At 36.5% G+C, this 20,801-nt stretch overlaps 1 non-coding gene across 1 annotated transcript; it reads left to right on the plus strand.

The window, feature by feature from the left end:
• The first annotated feature begins 20,331 nt into the window (after positions 1-20,331).
• On the plus strand, positions 20,332-20,433 carry LOC127483057 (U6 spliceosomal RNA). Its single transcript, XR_007909027.1, has one exon. It is a non-coding gene; the product is annotated as a U6 spliceosomal RNA (small nuclear RNA).
• Positions 20,434-20,801: the final 368 nt, after the last annotated feature.

Consider the following 20,801-nt stretch of genomic DNA (forward strand, 5'->3'; position numbering starts at 1 on the left):
TAATACAAACTTAGCAGCTTAAATCAATACAAATTTACTTCCTTACAGTTAGGTAGCTCAAAAGAGTCATAGGTCTCACTAGACAAAAACCAAAGTGGGGCGAGGTTTACATCTTTTACTAGCTGCCTCAATGGAGCATTCATTTTTAAAAATAATTTATTATTAATTTTTGAAAGGTATCAGGATGGAAACAAATCTTCCATCTACTGGTTCACACCCTACGGGCTCCCAATAGCCAGGGTTGAGCTAGGTTGAGGACAGGAACTCAGCTGAGGGACTAGTTGAATGTAAGATTATTTTTATTTTATTTTGTTTGGATTATTAGCACAATTTCATTTCCAGTGGTTGTAGGTTTGCGATCAGCAAATATTGCTGGCTGTCAGATGAGAACTCCTTCCACCTTCCAGAAGCTGCCAGCATTCTATAGCTCATTACTCTCTTCTTCCATCTTCAAAACCAGGAGAGGAGTTACAGGTTGAGTCTCTTTCATGCTTCATCCCTCTCACATCTTCTTATTCCCCTTTCTCTTCTTGTCTTGGATTTTAATGCTACATTTGTTATCTGTGTATTTGCACAGCCTTAAATTTCTGACTGCTCTTTTTTTCTGATTTTCTTTATCAGAAACATGTCTTTTAAGACTCCTGGGAAACACTGCATCTTCAGAATAAATATACACCAAATTAATATTAAAAACCTACTCTGTCTGTGTGTGTATCATCAGGCCTACCCATAAAAATGAAATGACTCTGACTCTGACATTACACACTGTACAGAAAACTAAGGCATTAATAAAAACTGGAATTTTGGGCCGGTGCCGTGGCTCACTAGGCTAATCCTCCGCCTGTGGTGCCAGCACCCTGGGTTCTAGTCCTGGTCGGGGCGCCAGATTCTGTCCCAGTTGCTCCTCTTCCAGTCCAGCTATCTGCTGTGGCCCGGGAGTGCAGTGGAGGATGGCCCAAGTGCTTGGGCCCTGCACCCCATGGGAGACCAGGAGAAGCACCTGGCTCCTGGCTTTGGATTGGTGCAGCATGCCAGCTGCAGCGCACAAGCCATAGCGGCCATTTGAGGGGTGAACCAACGGAAAAAGGAAGACCTCTCTCTCCCTCTCTCTCTCTCTCACTGTCCACTCTTCCTGTCAAAAAAAAAAAAAAAAAAAAAAAGCTGGAATTTCCAGTCTAGATGGTGTTTATGAGCCTTTATTTGGAATTTTCCTGGCTTCACATATAGGCACACATAGTGGAGGAAACAGTGCAGTTGAGACATCAAATTGAGACTACTTAGTGGCTGAAATAACACCACATTTTCCATGTGAAAGATAAGAACTGAGTGGAAAAAGAGTGGAGAGAGCACTGTGTACTCAAACAGTCTGTCTCAAAAGAGGGAAATTAAACATTACTGAACCCAGAATCTGAACACAAGGTCATGCTGCCTAGAATCTGAAGTACAAGGATGGACTGGAAAGGTAGGTAAGAAGGTTACTGGTTGGAAAATGGATACATTGATGGATAACCATGTAACCTACAGGTGTATACTAGGTCCCCATGATAAATATCCTGCCATGCTCTCAAAAAAAAACCCTTAGGATTTAATCTTAAAATAAAATGGGGAGGGGGGATGCCGTGGCTCACTTGGTAAATCTTCCACCTGAGGCGCTTGCATCCCATATGGGCGCTGAGTTCTAGTCCCGGTTGCTCCTCTTCCAGTCCATCTCTCTGCTGTGGCTCTGGAGGGCAGTGGAGGATGGTACAGGTGCTTGGGTCCCTGCACCCCTGTGGGAGACCAGGAAGAGGCACCTGATTCCTGGCTTCAGATCGGTGCGCGCCGGCTGAGGCAGCCATTTGGGGAGTGAACCAACGGAGGGAGGACCTTTCTCTCTCTCTCTCTCTCTCTCTCTCTCTCTCTCTCTCACTGTCTATGAATCTACGTGTCAAATAAAACAAACAAACAAACAAAAAAAGGCCGGCGCTGTGGCTCACTTGGCTAATGCTCTGCCTGCAGCGCCGGCACCTCAGGGTTCTAGTCCCAGATTCGGTCCCAGTTGCTCCTCTTCCAGCCCAGCTCTCAGCTGTGGCCCAGGAAGGCAGTGGAGAATGGCCCAAGTGCTTGGGCCCTGCACCCGCATGGGAGACCAGGAGGAAGCACCTCACTTCTGGCTTCGGATCAGCAAAACATGATGGTCGCAGCACGCCGGCCATAGCAGCCATTTGGGGGTTGAACAACGGAAAGGAAGACCTTTCTCTCTGTCTCTGTCTCTCTCACTGTTTAACTCTGCCTGTCAATAAATAAATAAATAAATAATTTTCAAAATTAAAAAAAAATAAATAAAATGGAATCCCTGATATATGCAAGTAGGCAAATGAAATTATCACATATTCATGGCATCAAAATAAATACAGCTATTAGGTGATGAATGGATAAATATGGGATCTGAGTTTGTGAAATAGAAACTAACAACATGTAGAGTCAGAGAGAGGTCTTCCTTCTACTGGCTCATTCCTCAAATTGCCACAATGATCAGAGCTGAGCCAAACTGAAGCCAGGAGCCAGGAGCTTCTTCTGGGTCTCTCACATGAGTGCAGGAGACCAAGGGCTTGGGCCATTCTTTGCTGCTTCCCAAGTGTGTTAGCAGGGAGCTGGATTAGAAATGGAGCAGCCATGACTCAAACAGGTGCCCATGTTGGATGCCAAAACTGCAGAATGGGACTTTAAACTTCTGAGCCACAGCACCAGCTCACCCATATAATTTTTTTTATTTGACAGGTAGAGTTATAGACAGTGAGAGAGAGACAGAGAGAAAGGTCTTCCTTCCATTGGTTCACCCCCAAATGGCTGCTATGGCCGGCGCTGCACCAATCCGAAGCCAGGAGCCGGATACTTCCTCCTGGTCTCCCATGCAGGTGCAGGGCCCAAGCACTTGGGCCATTCTCACTGCCTTCCGGGCCACAGCAGAGAGCTGGACTGGAAGAGGAGCAACCGGGACTAGTACCCAGAGCCCCAACCGAAACTAGAACCTGGGGTGCCAGCGCTGCAGGCAGAGCATTAGCCAAGTGAGCCACGGCACCAGGCCTCCTCCATATAATTTTTAAATGAATTGTCTGAAGTCTTTGAGTCCATGTGTCACAAGCCAAAATTTTACATAGAATTAAAATTTAATAATATTTACAATTAAACATTGAACATAAAAGAAGTTAGTGGGGAATCAGATTCCAGGATCAAACAAAAATAGGGGATTCTATTTCTCATCTCGTGTCTTTAATGTTATCTCTGCTTATGTGGAATGTGGACTGGCATTTTCCTTTCAATGTGAACAGTCATATTGTGTGTGAAATAAAACTGCTTCCAATCAAAGTTCTCCCCATTCATTAAGATGAAATATATCCTGCCTGTCAGAAAAAAAAAAGATGAAATATATCAATGAAGGAACATTGTTATGTTTTTCTTTGGAAAAGAACGGTAAAGTATGACAAAAAAAAGATGCTTGCTAAAAAGAAATATTGTTGGATATAAACCTACCATAGTAAGTGAGAAGACACATATATTATTTTCTGATAAAGAGAGTTTTATTTTATAAGAGAGAGAAACCTTAAAAAAAAAAAGCTTGTTACATATTTATTGCAAAAAAATCCATCCAGCAGCAAACATTTCAAAGTGAAAACTTAATTTGACACTTGCCAAAATATCATTAGATGCTTTGCACAACTTTACCTATTTGACAAAATCACTGAGACACTTAACAGTACTTTTTGAAGATAATTTATTCTGAAGTGAATGAAAACGTACTTCTACTTGAAAGCAGATTTTCTACTACCATCTTGCTCCTGTATGGGCATAATTGGCAATTTACAGCACCTGTTCTTAAATATTTTTAGCTCCAGATGGACTGTTCTGAGCTTTATGGTGCTCAACTTTGAATCTCAAACTGCATATGTCTAAGTACTTCCAGAAAATCAAAACCCTTTTGTGAGAAAGTAAAATAATGTATGTTGTTTTACCACATGCACTTCTGTGTCCTATGTCCCTATAAAAATGAAGTAGACATCTGTCTGAAAAAATTCATGTTGAAGTCCAAAATGTTTGTAAGAATATCGTTTTTCTTGAAAATATATGAATAACTGTTTGCTTAATTGATAGGATATTAACAAATCAAAGTCTTGGGAAAAGCTTACAAAGAATTAGTTGTGAGTTTGATGCTCACTTGACAAGGTTAAACTGTTAAGGAAACTCTATATCTTTAAGCATCTGAAATGCTAGCATTCCACAAGGCTAGATTATTAGAAAGCAATATACATACATTATTTATGTCAGTTTCCATGGAAATACATGCAATGAATGATAGTTAATATTATATTTGAGTTTTTATAGAAGCATAAAAAACTACATTTATCATATTTTGTCACATATTGCCAAATATAGATTTTATAAATGTGGAGTTCGTAAAATGCTCTCTGAAATGATTTCTAGTTGAGAAGTCCTAAATCTCTGATGTAGCTGACTGCTTCAAACAGAAGTTTAAACTCTCGCATTTCACCTGGGCTTCTTTTTCATTTGTATGAGGATTCTCAAGGATAACTTTCCCAATCTTATTCTACAAAATTTCTGTATCAAAAGTTTTTAATTTATGTTTTCAAATATATTTTCTTAGTATTTTTAAAAACATATATTTGAATTGTTGTTAGTTCTTGTTATTATGGTTGTTATTATTATGGGTTCCCTTTCTTCCATCTTGGAGCCTGTTGAGGCCTGATGGAAATAGGACTCTAGAAGGCAATTATGTTTGAAAGATTGTGGTACAAGGCTGTTTTCCCTGGCAATAAGCAAGGTCTCCAGAACCAAAGGGAGCATACAGCGCTTCTGAAACTTGAAGGTGTTTATGCTTAAGCTAAGAATGAATTTTACCTGAGCAAAAGTCGTACTTATGTGTGCAAAGCAAAGAACAACACAGAGACTCTTGGCTGCAAATGTAACAAAATCACAGTAATCTGGGGAAAGGGAATTCATGCTCATGAAATCAGTGGCATGGTTTATGCCAAATTCCAAAGAAACTTTTTGATGATGGACCCCTAAAGGATTTAAAATATTTAAAAGTAAATAAATTAAAACTTGACTTGTTATCTTATCTTTTGTTTAAAAACTATTTGGATTATTACTAGTTATTGTTATTATGGCCGTTTTGTCATGAAGAAAGGAACTTGAGATTGGGCACTGTGTGTTGATTATCTCATTTAATCCTGAAAATAAACATGTAAGGGAGCTGGTACCAGCTACTTTATGAATATAGAAGGATTAAGAGATTTGATAGACATCCCTAGCTAGTTTTAGATCTTGACAGCTTTCTAAAGATATATTTATTTATGGAAAAGGTAGAGCTACAGAGACAGAGGGAGAGAGAGTGAGGTCTTCCATCTAGGGTTCACTACTAAGATGGCCACAATGTCCTGGCCCTCAGGAGCCAGCAGCTTATTCTGGGTTTCCTGCATGGGTGAAGAGTCCCCAAACACTTAGGTCATATTCCATTGCTCTTCCCAGGACATAAGCAGAAGTGGAGCATCTGGGACTTGAACTGGCACCCATATGGGACGTCATTGTCTCAAGCCATGGCTTAACCTACTGCACAACAGTACTGGACCCATTATGATTGTAAATCAACCTTCCTTGTACAACATTCGAAGGTAAGGATGAGATTGAATATTATAAATGGAGATGTAAAAGTATCAAACATTGTCTTACAATGGTTTCATTTTTCCATTTACAATAACAACAGACTTCAAAAAATAGCTATAATTTAGCACATCACTAGAGTTCGGTGAAAAGAAATTTTACATTAAAGCATAAGTGGTATGTCCTAATGCAAATGTTAATCCTAGGATCTTAATTCATATAGTAGTTTTATTTTTAATTTTATTTATTTGAGAAGGAAAGAGACAGAAAGGTAAAAATTCCTCTGCAAATTCATTCTTCAAATGTCACAATATCCGATGTGAGTTGAGGGCCTGAATCTGATAAGAGCAACACTGGGAAGTAAGAACTCAATTAAAGTCTCCCATGTGGTCAGCATGGACCCAAGTACTTGAGACATCACTGCTGCCCAGGATCCGCATTAGGAGAATCTGCAATCCGGAGTTGGAGCATGGAACTGAGCCCAGGCTCCGTGATACGGGATTCAGACATCCTAAACAGCTTATTAACCAGCTGAACAAATGCTTGCCTTTGTAGAATGTTTTGCGTGCAAGGGAGGTGTGTGTAGAGGGGGGATGTGCTGAACAGGACAGAACTTTAAAAGCAAAGTAAAATAAAATCAAACTACGTCAAAGACAGTAAAAGAAATGTATGAATTTGAGCTTTTTTAATGTGCAGTTAATGCCATGAGTGAGCTCTATAGTCAATCATTTGGTGACTTTATTTCCCTTGGGGACAGAAGAAAAAGAAGGAATGGCTATAATTATCTGTTATGGGAGAAATCAGATAAGCTTCACCTTCTTTATATTAAATAAAGATGGATGTTATTTCTTAATTATTCTTCTGCTGGTTGTGTGATATTTTGACAAGTTACTTAATTTTATGAATTATTTCATTAATTATACATGAATTTCTGATGGTAATGGAACAATTTTCTTTGGATTAATGAGTCTACGCAACTGTAGCATCCCACGCATATTAATTAGTTAATAAATGTTAATTATCTTTCCTTCATTATTTCGGTTTGCAAGAAACCTTCAATAAAAAGATAAGTTATCATCTATTAGTGTCTAATTGTACCTCAATTTTTCCTGTTTCTATGGAGAAAAGATAGTGTTGAATTCAGTAATAAAAGGAAGTTAATATTAAAGCCACATAATATAACATTAAAATATTATTTGATAAGTTGCTTACATAAATAGCCTTTGTGTTAAAATTTTTTAAAACATTTTTGTCATAAAGACATTGATCACAATTTTAGCATACCCAGTGCACTTAGAATTATTCCCAACCAGAATGAGTTGTACGGGCGTGCAGAAGGATGCCATAGTTGATTTAGTGGGATACTGTTGATAGCACAGAATTCTTAATAGTTTCCTTTTTAAATCATTTATTTACTTTTATGTATTTGAAGGGAGAGAGAGAGATAGAGATAGAGATAGAGATAGAGATAGAGATAGAGAGAGAGAGAGAGATAGAGAGAGCGAGATTCCCATCCACTGGTTAATATTCCCGAAATTCCTGCAACAACTGGACTGAGTCAAGTTAAACTCAGGAGTCTTGTATCCCAATCCTGGTAGCTCATGTAGGTGGCTGAAACCCAAATTCTTGAGCCATCATCTGATGTCTCCAGAGTGCGCATTAGCAAGAATCTGGAATTCAAATCCAGGTACTCCACTGTGTGATGGAAACATTGTAAATGGTATTTGAACCAATAGACCAAACACCCACCCTGCCATGAGTTTTTATCAACTTTTTACTTCAGAATATCTCTAAATTTATAAAACAAAAATTGCAACATAGCGCAAAGAGTTACCATATAACTGAACCCGTTTTCCCCTATTGTTAACATCCACATTAGTATATTTGACAGGAATGAACCACATCCAAGTTCCTGTGTTATTTTAGCCAAGCTCTTTTATTTCTTTATGTACCCCTCCCAACCTGTAATAATAAACATTCTGTGTTCCAACTGAATATTTTTTAGCTGCTATATATGAGTAAGAACATGTGGCATTTATTTTTCTAGGTCTTATTTATTTCACTTAACATGATGTCCTCCAGTTCCAATCATCTTGCTGCAAATGAGAGGATTTCATTCTTTTCTATGGCTGAGAAGCATTCTGTTATTTATTTACAACCCATTTCCTTTATTGTTCATCTCCTGATGGACACCTTGGTTAATTTCATACCTTGGCTTTTGTGAATTGTGATAAACACAGTGGAGCGGGAATTACTTTGATACAAATGACCTCACATATATTTTGTATGTATACCCTGTATTGCTAGAACAGATGATAGTTATATTTCTAGTTTTTTTTTTTTTTTAAGGAAATCTTCATACTGTGGTCCATAGTGATTGTACTAATTTACATTCCCATAAACAGTATGGAAGACTTCTCCTTTCTCCATACCCTCCTTAGCATTTGTTATTTTCTGCCTATTTTATAGCCATTCTAACAGGAGTGAGGTGAAATCTCACTAGGGTTTCAATTTGAATTTCCTCATGAATAATGGTACTGAACATTTTCCACATATTTGTTGGGTGTTTGTATTTATTTTTTTGGAGAAGTCTATTTAAATCTTTTGCCCATTTCTTAATTTAATTGATTGTTTTTTGTTGTTGGGTTTTTGAGTTCCTGATGTATTGCGGATTATATTCTTTTGGTGAATAAGTAACTTGCAAATACTTTATCCTATTTTGTCAGATGTTTATTCACTCTATTGATTGTTTGATTTAGTATGCAGAAGCCTCTGAAATTGACATAATCCCTTTTGTCTAGTTTTCTTTTTGTTCCTACAATTGTGGATCCCATCCAAAAAATAATAATTGCCTACACAAATGTCATGAAATGCTTTCCCTACGTTTTGTTGCAACAATTTAATAGTTCCATGTCTTACATTTAGGTCTTTCATCAATGTTGAGATAATTTTTGTGTACGGGGAGTTAGGGATGAGAGCAGTATTTGTTGAAGAGACAGTCATTTCTCTCATGTATGTTCTGGCACCTTTGTCAAAAATTAGTTTACTGTATGTGTGTACACTAATTTTCATGTTCTTTATGCTATTTAATTGTTCTATATATTGGTTTTTGTGCCAATATCATACTGCTTTAATTATTTTAGGTTTATAGCATACTTTGATGTATTGTAATGTCTCCTGCTGTATTTTCTTTCTTTCACTCCTTTCTTCACTCCCTCCAATCTCTTCCTCCCATCTGCCTCCCTTCTCCCTTTCTTTTGTGTTTTTTTTTTAATTTTTGAGATAACATATTTTAAATTTACATTACAGTGAAAAGGTGTAATATTTCACTGAATTTGAAGTTTATAAAGAAAAAAGCAAAAAGATCTAGTTTAATAAGAATATATGTGGTGACTATAATTGATAATCGGGTAGAAAATGATTATTTCACCCATATACAGAAAATTTAAAGTAATCGCAGATCAATAAAACTATAGTAGCATAACATTCTTAGCCATTGATTTGGCAAAGATATAAAACAATGTTTAAAAAACTATATTTGTTGCAATATTAATACAGAGATAGTTCTTTTTTCTTTATTTTAAATTTTAGTGCTCATTTTTAAAGCAAACATGCAGTATTTGTCTTTCTGTGTCCAGCTTATTTCACTCAACATGATGTCCTCCAGCTGTGTCCATTTTGCTGCAAATAGTAAAATTTCATTCTTTTTCATAGTGAAATAATGTTCTACTTTGTATATATACCATATTTTCTTTATCCATTCTTCTGATGATGGACACACCTTATTTGCTTCCAAATTTTAGCTATTGTGAACAGTACTACTATGGACCATCCTCCACTACCCTCCCAGGCCATACAGCAAGCTGGATCAGAAGCAGAGAAGCTGGGACCTAAACTGGTGCCCACATGGGATGCCAACACTGCAGCTGATGGTCACACCCACTATGCCACAGCACGAGCCCCAACAGTGTCTTTTTTAAATGTAAGCACTTATACTTTCCTCGTTTTACAATGGTTTTGATATGTTGTGTTTTCAGTTTCATTCATTTCCAGAATGAATTAATTTCAAGAATAAATTAATTTCCTTTTTGATATCTTCAATGATTGGTTGATCATTCAGTAGCATGCAGTTTAATCTTCAAGTATTTATGAGTCTTCCATTATTCTTGTTAATGATTTCTAGTTTTATTCTTTTTATGGTCTGATAAGATACATGGTATTATTTCAATCTTTTCAACCTTGCTGATACTTGATATGTGGACTAATATTTGGTCTACTCTAGAAAATGTTCCATGTGCTGATGAGAAATATGTATATTCCATAGCTGCAGGGTTAAATGTCATGTGAATATCTATTAGGTCTATTTGCTCAATCGTATGCTTCAACTCTGATGTATCTTAATGGTTTTTCTGTCTGGATGACCTGTCCATTGATTAGAGTAGGGTGTTGAAATCACCCACTATTATTGTACTTGAGTCTGTCTCTCCCATTAGTTCTAATAGAATTTTCTGTATGTATCTTGGTGTTCTTGTGTTGGTTACATATGTGTTTATGATTGTTATATCTTCTTGCTGAATAGAATCTTTTATCAAAATATAATGTACTTCTTCATCTCTTGGAGTTTTTGATTCTCTGGTATCAGGGTAGCTACAACTACCCGCTTTTGCTTTACATTTGCAGGATACATCTTTTTCCAACCCTTCATGTTCATCTATGTGTATCTTTGTTAGTGAGGTGAGTTTCTTGTAGGCAGCATATAGTGAGGTCCTGGTTTTTTTATTAATTTAACAAACCTAAGTCTTTTGGTTAGTGAATTTAATCTACTTACTTTCAAGATTATTATTGGTAGATAAAAACTAAGACCTGTCATTTTGTTGCTTGCATAATGATTTTGCTGCCTGTTAGTGAATTTGGTGGTGACATGTTTACTTCTAATGCAGGACACCCTTCCCTTCAGGATTTCTAAGGCTGATCTGGTGGTGGTGAATTATTTGTTTTTGCTTCTCTGGAAAATACTTTATTTGTCATTCACTTTTTTTTTTTTTTTATTGACAGGCAGAGTTAGACAGTGAGAGAGAGAGACAGAGAGAAAGGTCTTCCTTTTTCTGTTGGTTCACCCCCCCAAGTGGCCGCTATGGCTGGTGCGTGTTGCTGCCAGGAGCTTCCTCCTGGTCTCCCATGCGGGTGCAGGGCCCAAGCACTTGGACCATCCTCCACTGCACTCCCGGGCCACAGCAGAGAGCTGGTCTGGAAGAGGAGCAACCGGGACAGAATTCGGCGCCCTGACCAGGACTAGAACCTGGGGTGCTGGCGCCACAGGCGGAGGATTAGCCTATTGAGCCATGGCGCCGGCCTATCAGCCTTTTTTTGTTAATTGACTCAGATTTGGTTTGTAGACTAAGATATACTCTATCCTAGAAAAATGCCATGTGCTATTGAGAAGAACTTGGATTCTGTAGCTATTGTGAGAAATGTTCTGTAAATACATGTTAAGTACATTTGCTGTATAGTAAGGCTTAACTCTCTTGTACCTTTGCTGATATTGTGTCTGGGTGATCTGCCCATTGATGACAGTGATGTTATTATATTACAGTACATCTCTCCCATCTTGACTTATAATATTTGCTTTATATATTTGGGTGATCTTTTGTTGGATACATTTATATTTAAGTTGTTACATCTCGTTACTGAATCAATTTTCATATCAATATACTGTTCACTTAGGTTTTGGTTTAAAATCGATTTTATCTGGTATAAGTACAGCGACTACCACTAATTTTTGGTTTCTATATGCATGATATATTTTTTTCAACCTTCCACTCAGTGAAATATCCTTACCTGTGCAGTGAGATTCTTGTAGGCAGCATCTATTTAAGTCTTGTTGTTCTTATCCATTCAGCCAAGGTATATAATCTATTTCCATTCAAGGTTAATTTTGATGGATAAGAACTAACCTCTTGGCAGTTTGCTGATTTGCTACTGATTGTGTCTGCTCTGTTAGTGATAATTTGTCCTGTCATGTGTTTTTTATGAAGGTTAGTTTTAATGTAGGACTCCAATCCAGATTTGAAATAAAGTTTTTTTGGTAGTAATGAACTTTCTTTGTTTGCTTGTCTGGGAAATACTTCATTTTTCCTTCGCTTCTAAAGGACAGCTTGCTTCCCTGGACAAAGTGTTCTTTGTTGGAAGTGTTTCTTTTTCTAACACTGAATAAATCATCCTACATTCTTCTGGTCTATAGGGTAAGAAGTCTGTTGTTATACTAATGTGTTTTCCTTAATATGGACTTTATGTTTTTCTTTCACTGCCAGACAGGGATTTTTCCCTGTCCTTAGCTTTTTTTTTTTTTTTTTTTTTTTAAGATTTATTTATTCATTTGAAAGAGTCACAGAGAGAGAGAGAGAGAGAGAGAGAGAGAGAGGCAGAGGCAGAGAGATTATACACATAGAGAGGTCTTCCATCTGCTGGTTCACTCTCCAAATGGCTGCAGTGGCCAGGGCTGGGCCAGCATGAAGCCAGGAGCCAGGAGCCTCAGCTACATCTTCCATGGGAGCTGCAGGGACCCAAGGATCCAAGGCTATCTTTTGCTGCTTTCCAAGGCTCATCAGCAGAAAGCTGCATTGGAAATGGAGCAGCCAGGACTCGAACTGGTGCACACATAAGATTCAGGTGCCACAGGTAGCAGTTTTACCAGCTACAGCACCATGTTGGGCCCTGCCATTAGCTTTTGATGATTTGACTGTACTATGCTTTGGAGAAGGTTTTCCTGTTGAATATATTTGGGGTCCTTTAAGGTTTTTGTTTTTGAATGTGTATGTCAGTTTCAAAATTCGGGAATTTATAAACTATTATTTTATTTCATTCAGGAGGTTCTCAATGCCTTTTTCCTTTTCTCCTCCTTCATCTATCCCTATAATATGAATATTTGTTTGCCTACTGGCATTTCGCAATTCTTGAATATTTTCCCTATTCTTTTTAAATGTTTTTCTACATTTCTGTCTGACTGAGTTATTTGCAAATTCTTATCATCAAAATCAGATTTCTTTCTTCTGCTTTGTCTATTCTGTGGTTGAATGTCTAAAGTGCATTTTATATACCATTAATTGAAATTTTCATCTCTAAAGTTTCTGTTTGGTTCTTTTTAATTATTTATGCCCTTTCATTGAATTTCTCATTTATTTCACACATATTTTCCTCATTTGTAAAAATATAATCTCTTCTCTTGAATCTCATTGAGTTGCCTTAAAACCATTTTTTTTCAGATAGTTCATAGATTTCCTTCAAAGGAGATCTCTTTCTGGAGATCTATTATGTCTTTTGGAAGGTGTCATGCTACTTTGCTTCTTCATGCCTCCGGTGTACCTATACTGATATGGGTGTATCTGGTGTTATTAGTACTTTCTACTCTATGGGGTTGGTTTCATTGGAAAAGGCATTTTTTAAATTGAATGTCGGTTGTCACTTGAGTTATAATTTTTGGTTTGGTTCTAGGTCAGCCTATAAATGTAATTCCTGAGTGATTTATTCTGATGTTATCAGCATGGGTTTCTGAATGTTACAACTGTCTAATCTGAAATACAACTAGCTATTACTCTCACTCTTACCCTTTCAGTATTAGTCAACATGAAATAAATAAAAACAAATTTAAATCTACTGCATATAAAAATTGACAGTCCCAGAAAATTGCAAGCCCATAAGTATTCATTCACATTACAAACATTTGATAGAATGTTTAAATCTGTTCTAAGTCCAGAAACCAAGGCCTCTTTTCAAAAGATCTAAGTTTCAAGACTTATTATTTTATATCTGTCTGAAAAAAATTTCCTTAGAAGTGACAGGATTCACATCCCAAGTATTGCCTGGCTTCTTTCTGCTTTCTCAAATTCCCCAGAGCCAGTTGCTGGTTTATAGTCCTTTTATAGGGAAGATGATAGTGACCAAACTACTCATTTTTTTTTTGTATAATCACTATTTTTCTTGTATCGGAAACTTCCCAAGCTTTTTTATAGATTTTCTGAAATTTGTTTTTTTTATCAACTGGTAGATATCTAATGAAGCAATAAAAATATGTTGGGTTAGGAAGGTTATTTTTTCCAGTCATTTAAGTAATCATTTTTATTGAATTTCTATGCTTTCTAGCATTCTTCAAACTACTGGAAATGCAGTGGTAAGGAAGACATAAGATCTTTCGTGTACAGAGTTTAAATGCTAATTCTCATTTCTAACTTTTAGGCAACTCTGGCACACATAGTCCCAGAATGACAAGCACAAAATTAACCAAATAGTAGCATAAATGCCCTCTAAAATATAACACACTTTTTATTTTACATGGAAAAAATTTTGGAGATGCTTTTTTAAAATGGAAGAAAATGTTGATATTATCAAGCTTGGGATAGAGGTTTTGAATAAAATATTCCCTTAAAATTGAGTTATTTTAATGCAATCAACTCATTTGTTAAATTTGAATCTTTTGGAGTTCAGGAAGAATAATAAATGTCAACTGAAATATAGTAAAATGAGATGTGAGCTGAGATCACATAGCCTTATTTTCAGTTAATTGCATTTATTTGAGTTTTCTAAGCTATGACCTATGAAAGACTCAAGTATCCTTTTCCAAGTGTTGTTTGAATTACCTCTCTTAAATTTGTGATCATTTCTTCATCTTCCTAATTCCTTCTTTTGCTAATGTTATATAATTTAATTTTTACAACTATTCTCTCTTAGTGGCCTACCAGTCAGTTACAGAATATACCTTTAATCAGTTTACATAGCGTATTTCAGAAATTTGGAAAAAATACAATTATTTATCACTGCACAATTTACCAATGAATAATTAATCTTATTAGTATTTAGTAACAAGTTTGTTGGTGATCAAAAATTGTTCTCTGCCAATTATTTAGTCTGCAATCAAATATTTGCTTAGAAACAACATTCCTTCAAGTCTGTCTTCAAACAATGATTAGGAGACACTTATTTTCGTGTTAGTATTTTCTCTTTCCTTTTTAATTTAATTCTGTCTGATACTCCTATTCCCATTTTGTTAATATAGTTTAACTGATTTCTACTTTATTATATTCACCTAAATCAAACCATTTTTAACAAAAAGAGCAGTTTTATATTTAAGAGGTACTCTGCTATAAGTAGTTAAAATAACATTTTCAAAAGCTCTAAAGATAATTGGTAGTTCAACACAGTGTAACATGTGTAAAGGAAGAGAATTGAAGGTGCTAGGAAATCTATAGGGGAGGTTATCAGGGAGAATTAGGATGGATTTCTCAGTTGAAGTGGTGCTTAGGAAGAGAAGAAAAGAGACCATGTATTATCTGCATTGAAAAAAGGAAAGCATTAACTAGAAGCAGCAGATACACAAACACCAATCTCAGAAAGTGATCCTGGAGTAGTAACAGGAATTCAGTATGCCTTGGGTGTGCAGTGTGGAGTACAAGGATAATGCTATACAAACTGGAGACATGTGAAACCAAGCTCTGACTCCAGTAATACTCACTGCATGCTACCAGACTGATATGTTTCTATAAATGAAAACATTGTAAGTGTTTCAAGCAAAGGGAAACATAATCAGTTTTCTATTTCAGAAATATACTATGGCTACAGTAGAAAAATGGGCAGGAGAGGACAAGTATGAAAGTTCAAAAACTAGTTGGAATGTATTGCAGAAATTCAGATGGCAGGCATTTATGATTTTATCCAGGGGAAAAGTACTAGAAATGGAAGAAGAAAATAAAAGATAATGCAAGTTTTCTGTGAGACATGGTTAACAAAAAGTCATTGAAAACTAGCAAAATTAGTTGATTTACATTTTTTAACATTAAAGGCAAAGTCTATCTGGTTAAACAGGCTACTACCTACTGAAATGCTTTTTGTTGCCTGGTATTCATGATTGACTTATATGTTAGAAATGACAGAAAATGAGAAATTCCTTTTGTACTTTTTAGTTGTGTTTCCTGGGACAAAATATCAAAGCGTGAGTTAATTTGTTTTTTTCTCAATGAAGAGTAGTGACACGGCACAGGCTGATTAAATGAACACTTAAGAATTGTTTCCTCCATGTCTAAACAAGATAAGAGTCGGAGAACTCAAGGGGCTTCCATAACCTTGGAAACTCATGACTGGTGCATAGGGAGATTACTGATGCCATAAACAGGAGTGTCAATTTGTAAAGTCAACAACAGGAGTCACTGTGCACTTACTCCTCATGTAGGATCTCTGTCCTTAATGTGCTGTACATTGAGACTTAATGCTATAACGAGTACTCAAACAGCATATTTCACTTTGTGTTTCTATGGGGGTGCAAACTGTTGAAATCTTTACTTAATGTATACTAAACTGATCTTCTGTAAAAAAAAAAAAAAAAAAAGAAAGAAAGAAAAGAAGAAGAAGAAATTATCAATTCCCAACTTGACTCTCACTGGGATTAAACATAACAATAGGTCTGATCTGATTTCATCATCATTTAAAAAATCATCTATTATTTTTCACTTTATGTTTCTGTGTGGGAGCAAACTGTTGAAATCTTTACTTAATGTATGCTAAACTGATCTTCTGTATATAAAGAGAATCGAAAATGAATCTTGATGTGATTGGAAGGGGAGAGGGAGTGGGAAAGGGAAGGGTTGCGGGTGGGAGGGATGTTATGGGGGGGAAGCCATTGTAATCCATAAGCCGTACTTTGGAAATTTATATTCATTAAATAAAAGTTAAAAAAAAAAGAATTGTTTCCTCTTATCTTAGAATATCCCCAATAGCCTCAGGATTGGGGAACATCTTAAAACACATTTAGTTCAATTCCATATTTGATAAGAGGGTCCCTTTCAAAGCACCCTTATATGCTTCAGTGCACATAATCTGTGATTCTGAAATTACAAAGTGGACACAAAAGACCTGGAGATCTTCTTAAAATATGAATTCAAATTCAATAGTTCTCAGAAGAGATATTTTAATGATTATTAACAAGGGATTTACATTAATAAGTTTTTAATTGTTATGGATACTTGTGTGGGTAGACTACATTTGAGTATCAAAAACATAACATTTTAAAACAATTTCTAGGTAGAATAAGATCATTATTGATTTTTTTAAGATTTTACTTATTTATTTGAGAGAGAGTTACAGACAGAGAGAGGGAGAGACAGAGGGAAAGGTCTTCTGTCTGCTGGTTCACTCCCCAAATGGCCACAACAGCTGGAGCTGAGACCATCTGAAACCAGGAGCTTCCTCTATCCTCCCATGTGGGTGCAGGGGCCCAAGGACTTGGGCTATCTTCTGCTGCTTTCCCAGGCCAGAGCAGAAAGCTGGATTGGAAGTTGAGCAGCTGGGACACGAACCGATGCCCATATGGGATGCTGGCTCCTCAGGCCAGGGCTTTAACCTGCTATGCCACAGCACTGGCCCTCTGATCTTAACTTTGTAGTAGTATGAGTTGTTACTGTATCCAAAATACAGTTTAAATGAAAAGCCATGACTTTATACTTATTATACACTTTACTAAACTTCTAATCCTAGAGAGCACCTAACTTCAAAATTTCTTCAAAAATTCAGAGGTAAGTATTGACTTTTCCTTTTGTATAACTCTTTGAGCAAACCTTAGACAAATGATTGACCTATGTATCTCTCTATACTTCCAGGTGAATTAGCACCATTTATTTAGGTTAAAAATAACAGTGCAATGTGTTTGTATACATGTGCAAATTTTTCCAATTTTTTCATATATCTTTACTACTAATAGACAGATTCCTTATAATAAAAAATTTACATTTGGAAGTGCTACTCCTATTATTACATTAATTTTGGGATGAAGATAAAACTAGGATGTATGATTTTTATAGATGACTGACAGAATCATAAATGACATGTGTAGTTTAACTTTCAATTTAACTTTCATTTAATAAGCATCAGTGATTTTTCACTTACTTTATACCTACTTTTTTTTGTAAAAATAGGGAAAAGAAACATAATACAAATATTATTTTTTAAACTTGTTTCTGGACATAACATTTAAAATAAATGTTTGATTTAGCAATAATATAAATTATTGCCAGTGGAGAGGTCATGAATGTGAATGAGCTAGGAGAATTCTGCATGACTTAAAGCCCATCTAGAAAGAGAGCAAGCTTCTAGTCATGTCATATAAACTATATTTATGCCTTTCAGTTGACTGTTGTGTATTTTTTTATTGTTGGGTTTTATTAATTTATCACAAACACTATTGACAGAAAAATAGTACTCTATCAAGAAATGTCAGACCCTTTATCTGAGGGGCCAGCCTGGAGAGAGACACATGCACCCAGGAGGAAGGAGGAAGACACCCACCTTCTAAACAGATAGGCTGAGTCAGTGCTCATGACCAAGGGGTAACAGATGTCATGGCCAGATTTCCCATACACCCCACTGATATTTATAAACATTTTAAAAACTTACACAACTTTTTTTCTCTGTTCATTGTTCATGCATTACATTTCATTATACAATGAAATAAAAGACAAATGCATGAACATATTGTTTTTAAGTTATTTGTCAATTATCAATTTGGATTCCAGATTTTCTACTACTATTAAGACATTATTGTTTTAATATAAATAATACATAACAGCTTACTCAGTCAAAAATGGCAATATGGATTTCCTATATAGTGGAGCACTTTTGTTTAGAAAAGAATTGTTTCAAAAATATAATAATATTAAAAAACACAAAAAAACTGATGAGTTTTTATTTCTTTTGCATTTTTAAGGCTTGTCTGAAATTTCCTGTTGTTACTACACCAATATTACTACCAGAAAATATATTTGTTTACTTAATACATTTATTTTTCAAGAAATCATTTTCTAATATTTATTTAGTATGTTGGTATTAAAATAAAGTACCAGGCCGGCGCCGCGGCTCACTAGGCTAATCCTTCGCCTAGCGGCGCCGGCACACCGGGTTCTAGTCCCGGTCGGGGCTCCGGATTCTGTCCCGGTTGCCCCTCTTCCAGGCCAGCCCTCTGCTGTGGCCCGGGAGTGCAGTGGAGGATGGCCCAGGTGCTTGGACCCTGCACCCAATGGGAGACCAGGAGAAGCACCTGGCTCCTGGCTCCTGGCTCCTGCCATCGGATCAGCGCGGTGCGCCGGCTGCAGCGCGCGGGCCGCGGCGGCCATTGGAGGGTGAACGAACGGCAAAGGAAGACCTTTCTCTCTGTCTCTCTCTCTCACTGTCCACTCTGCCTGTCAAAAAAAATAAAAAAATAAAAAAAAAAAAATAAAGTACCTAGATATCTGTCTCTCTGTCTCTCTCCCTGTGTGTGTGTGTGTGTGTGTATATATATAAAACTAATATTCTTCTAAAGTTAACATTTTTAATCAAAATTTGTTTTAATTGGCACATAATAATTACACATTATATGGAATACAATGAGATGGTTTAATGTATGCATTATATGCTGGTCAAATCAGGATATTTAGCATTTCTATTATTTAGTACATTCACTACTTTATGTACAAAGGTTTAAAATCCTCTCTCCTAACTATTTTAAAATATTCAACACAGAATGTATCCAACATTATGTTATGTTATCTCTTTAAATATGAAATCTAAAGAATTGTATCTCAGGGCCAGCTTTGTGGTTTAGTGGGTAAATCTGCAGCATGCAAAACCAGCATCCCATATGGGCACTAGTTTGAGTCCGGGTTGCCCTACTTCCTATCAAGCTCCTTGCCAATGTGCCTGAGAAAATAGAGGAAGATGGCCCAATGTCCTTGGATTCTTGCACCCAAGTGGGAGACCTGGAAGGGACTCCTGGCTCCTGGCTTCAGCCTGGCCCAGCCCTGGTCATTGTGGACATTTGGATAGAAGTGGATCAAAGATTTCTCTCTCTCTCTCTCTCTCTCTCTCTCTCTCTTTTGTGTGTGTTTGTGTGTGTGGGAGAGAGAGTGTGTGTGTGTCTTCCTCTCTCCATATAAATCTGATTAAAGAAAAAAATGGATCTCAATGGAGTAGCAAGTAAAAAAATGTGAATTAAGGAGAAATGACAAAATAAGAGATTGGTCAATTGGTACAAAGCTATAATAACATAGGGTATGGTGTTCTATCATCTACTGTTTTATAACACAAACTTTCCTTGACAAAAAAAAAAGTCACCTTTTATGAAATAAGGGGTTGGTTTGTTTGTTTGCTTTTATATTGTTATGAGTTTGTAGGGTAACACAAGAATTCTTACTATTTTGAAGAGGAGAATCACGCTCTTCTAAATGTAGTTGCTGAATAGTGGAGCTACTGATTCAAAATAGTCTTCTTTTTTTAAGATTTATTTATTTTACTTGAAAGTCAGAGTTACAGAGAGAGAGAAGACAGAGAGAGAGAGAGAGAGAGAGAGAGGTCTTCTATTCGATGGTTCACTCCCCAATTGGCTGCAACCGCCAGAGCTGCTCTGATCCAAAGCCAGGAGCCTGGGAGCTAGGAGCTTCCTCCAGGTATCCCACGTGGGTGCAGGAGCCCAAGGACTAGGGCCATCTCCTGCTGCTTTCCCAGGCAATAGCAGAGAGCTGGACAGGAAGTGGAGCAGCCAGGTCTATAACTGGTGCCCACATGGGATACTGGTGCTGCAGGCCAGGGCATTAACCCGCTGTGCCACAGCGCTGGCCCCTCAGAATAGTCTTCTAATGATAATAAGATTGGATGTTTATGCCATGGTAGCATATGTACTAAAATTGAAATGATACAGGCAAGGGCAGCATCGTGCTTGCATAAGAATGACATGAATGTGGTGAAGAATGTTGTATTTATTCTTCAATAAAAATTAGATATGTCATTTTGAAAATGGACTAAATTATACATTTATTCAAATGAGATAAGAATAGTTGTATATACACGAGCACTCATAAAGTAACATCGTTTAAAAAATATTTCTTGACATACAGCCAGAAGACATTTTTAAATTGAAGGTTTTTTCCTTGTTTTTTTTTTTTTTCACTCTACAAGTTAGTTAATTGAAAATACCTTATAAAAACACCCTCATAAATTCAGTTATTTGTCTATTTTGCATTGCCCAAGTTCATTATTTAATTAAAAATTTATCAAAATCCAGCATAAAAACTTTGTTATTGAGATAATAAAAGAAATATTTGCAGAAATGTTTATTGGGAGTTTGGGCA

Source organism: Oryctolagus cuniculus, chromosome 4 (genome assembly GCF_051225735.1).
Source record: "Oryctolagus cuniculus isolate XC-2025 breed Fujian yellow rabbit chromosome 4, ASM5122573v1, whole genome shotgun sequence".
Lineage (NCBI taxonomy): Eukaryota > Metazoa > Chordata > Mammalia > Lagomorpha > Leporidae > Oryctolagus > Oryctolagus cuniculus.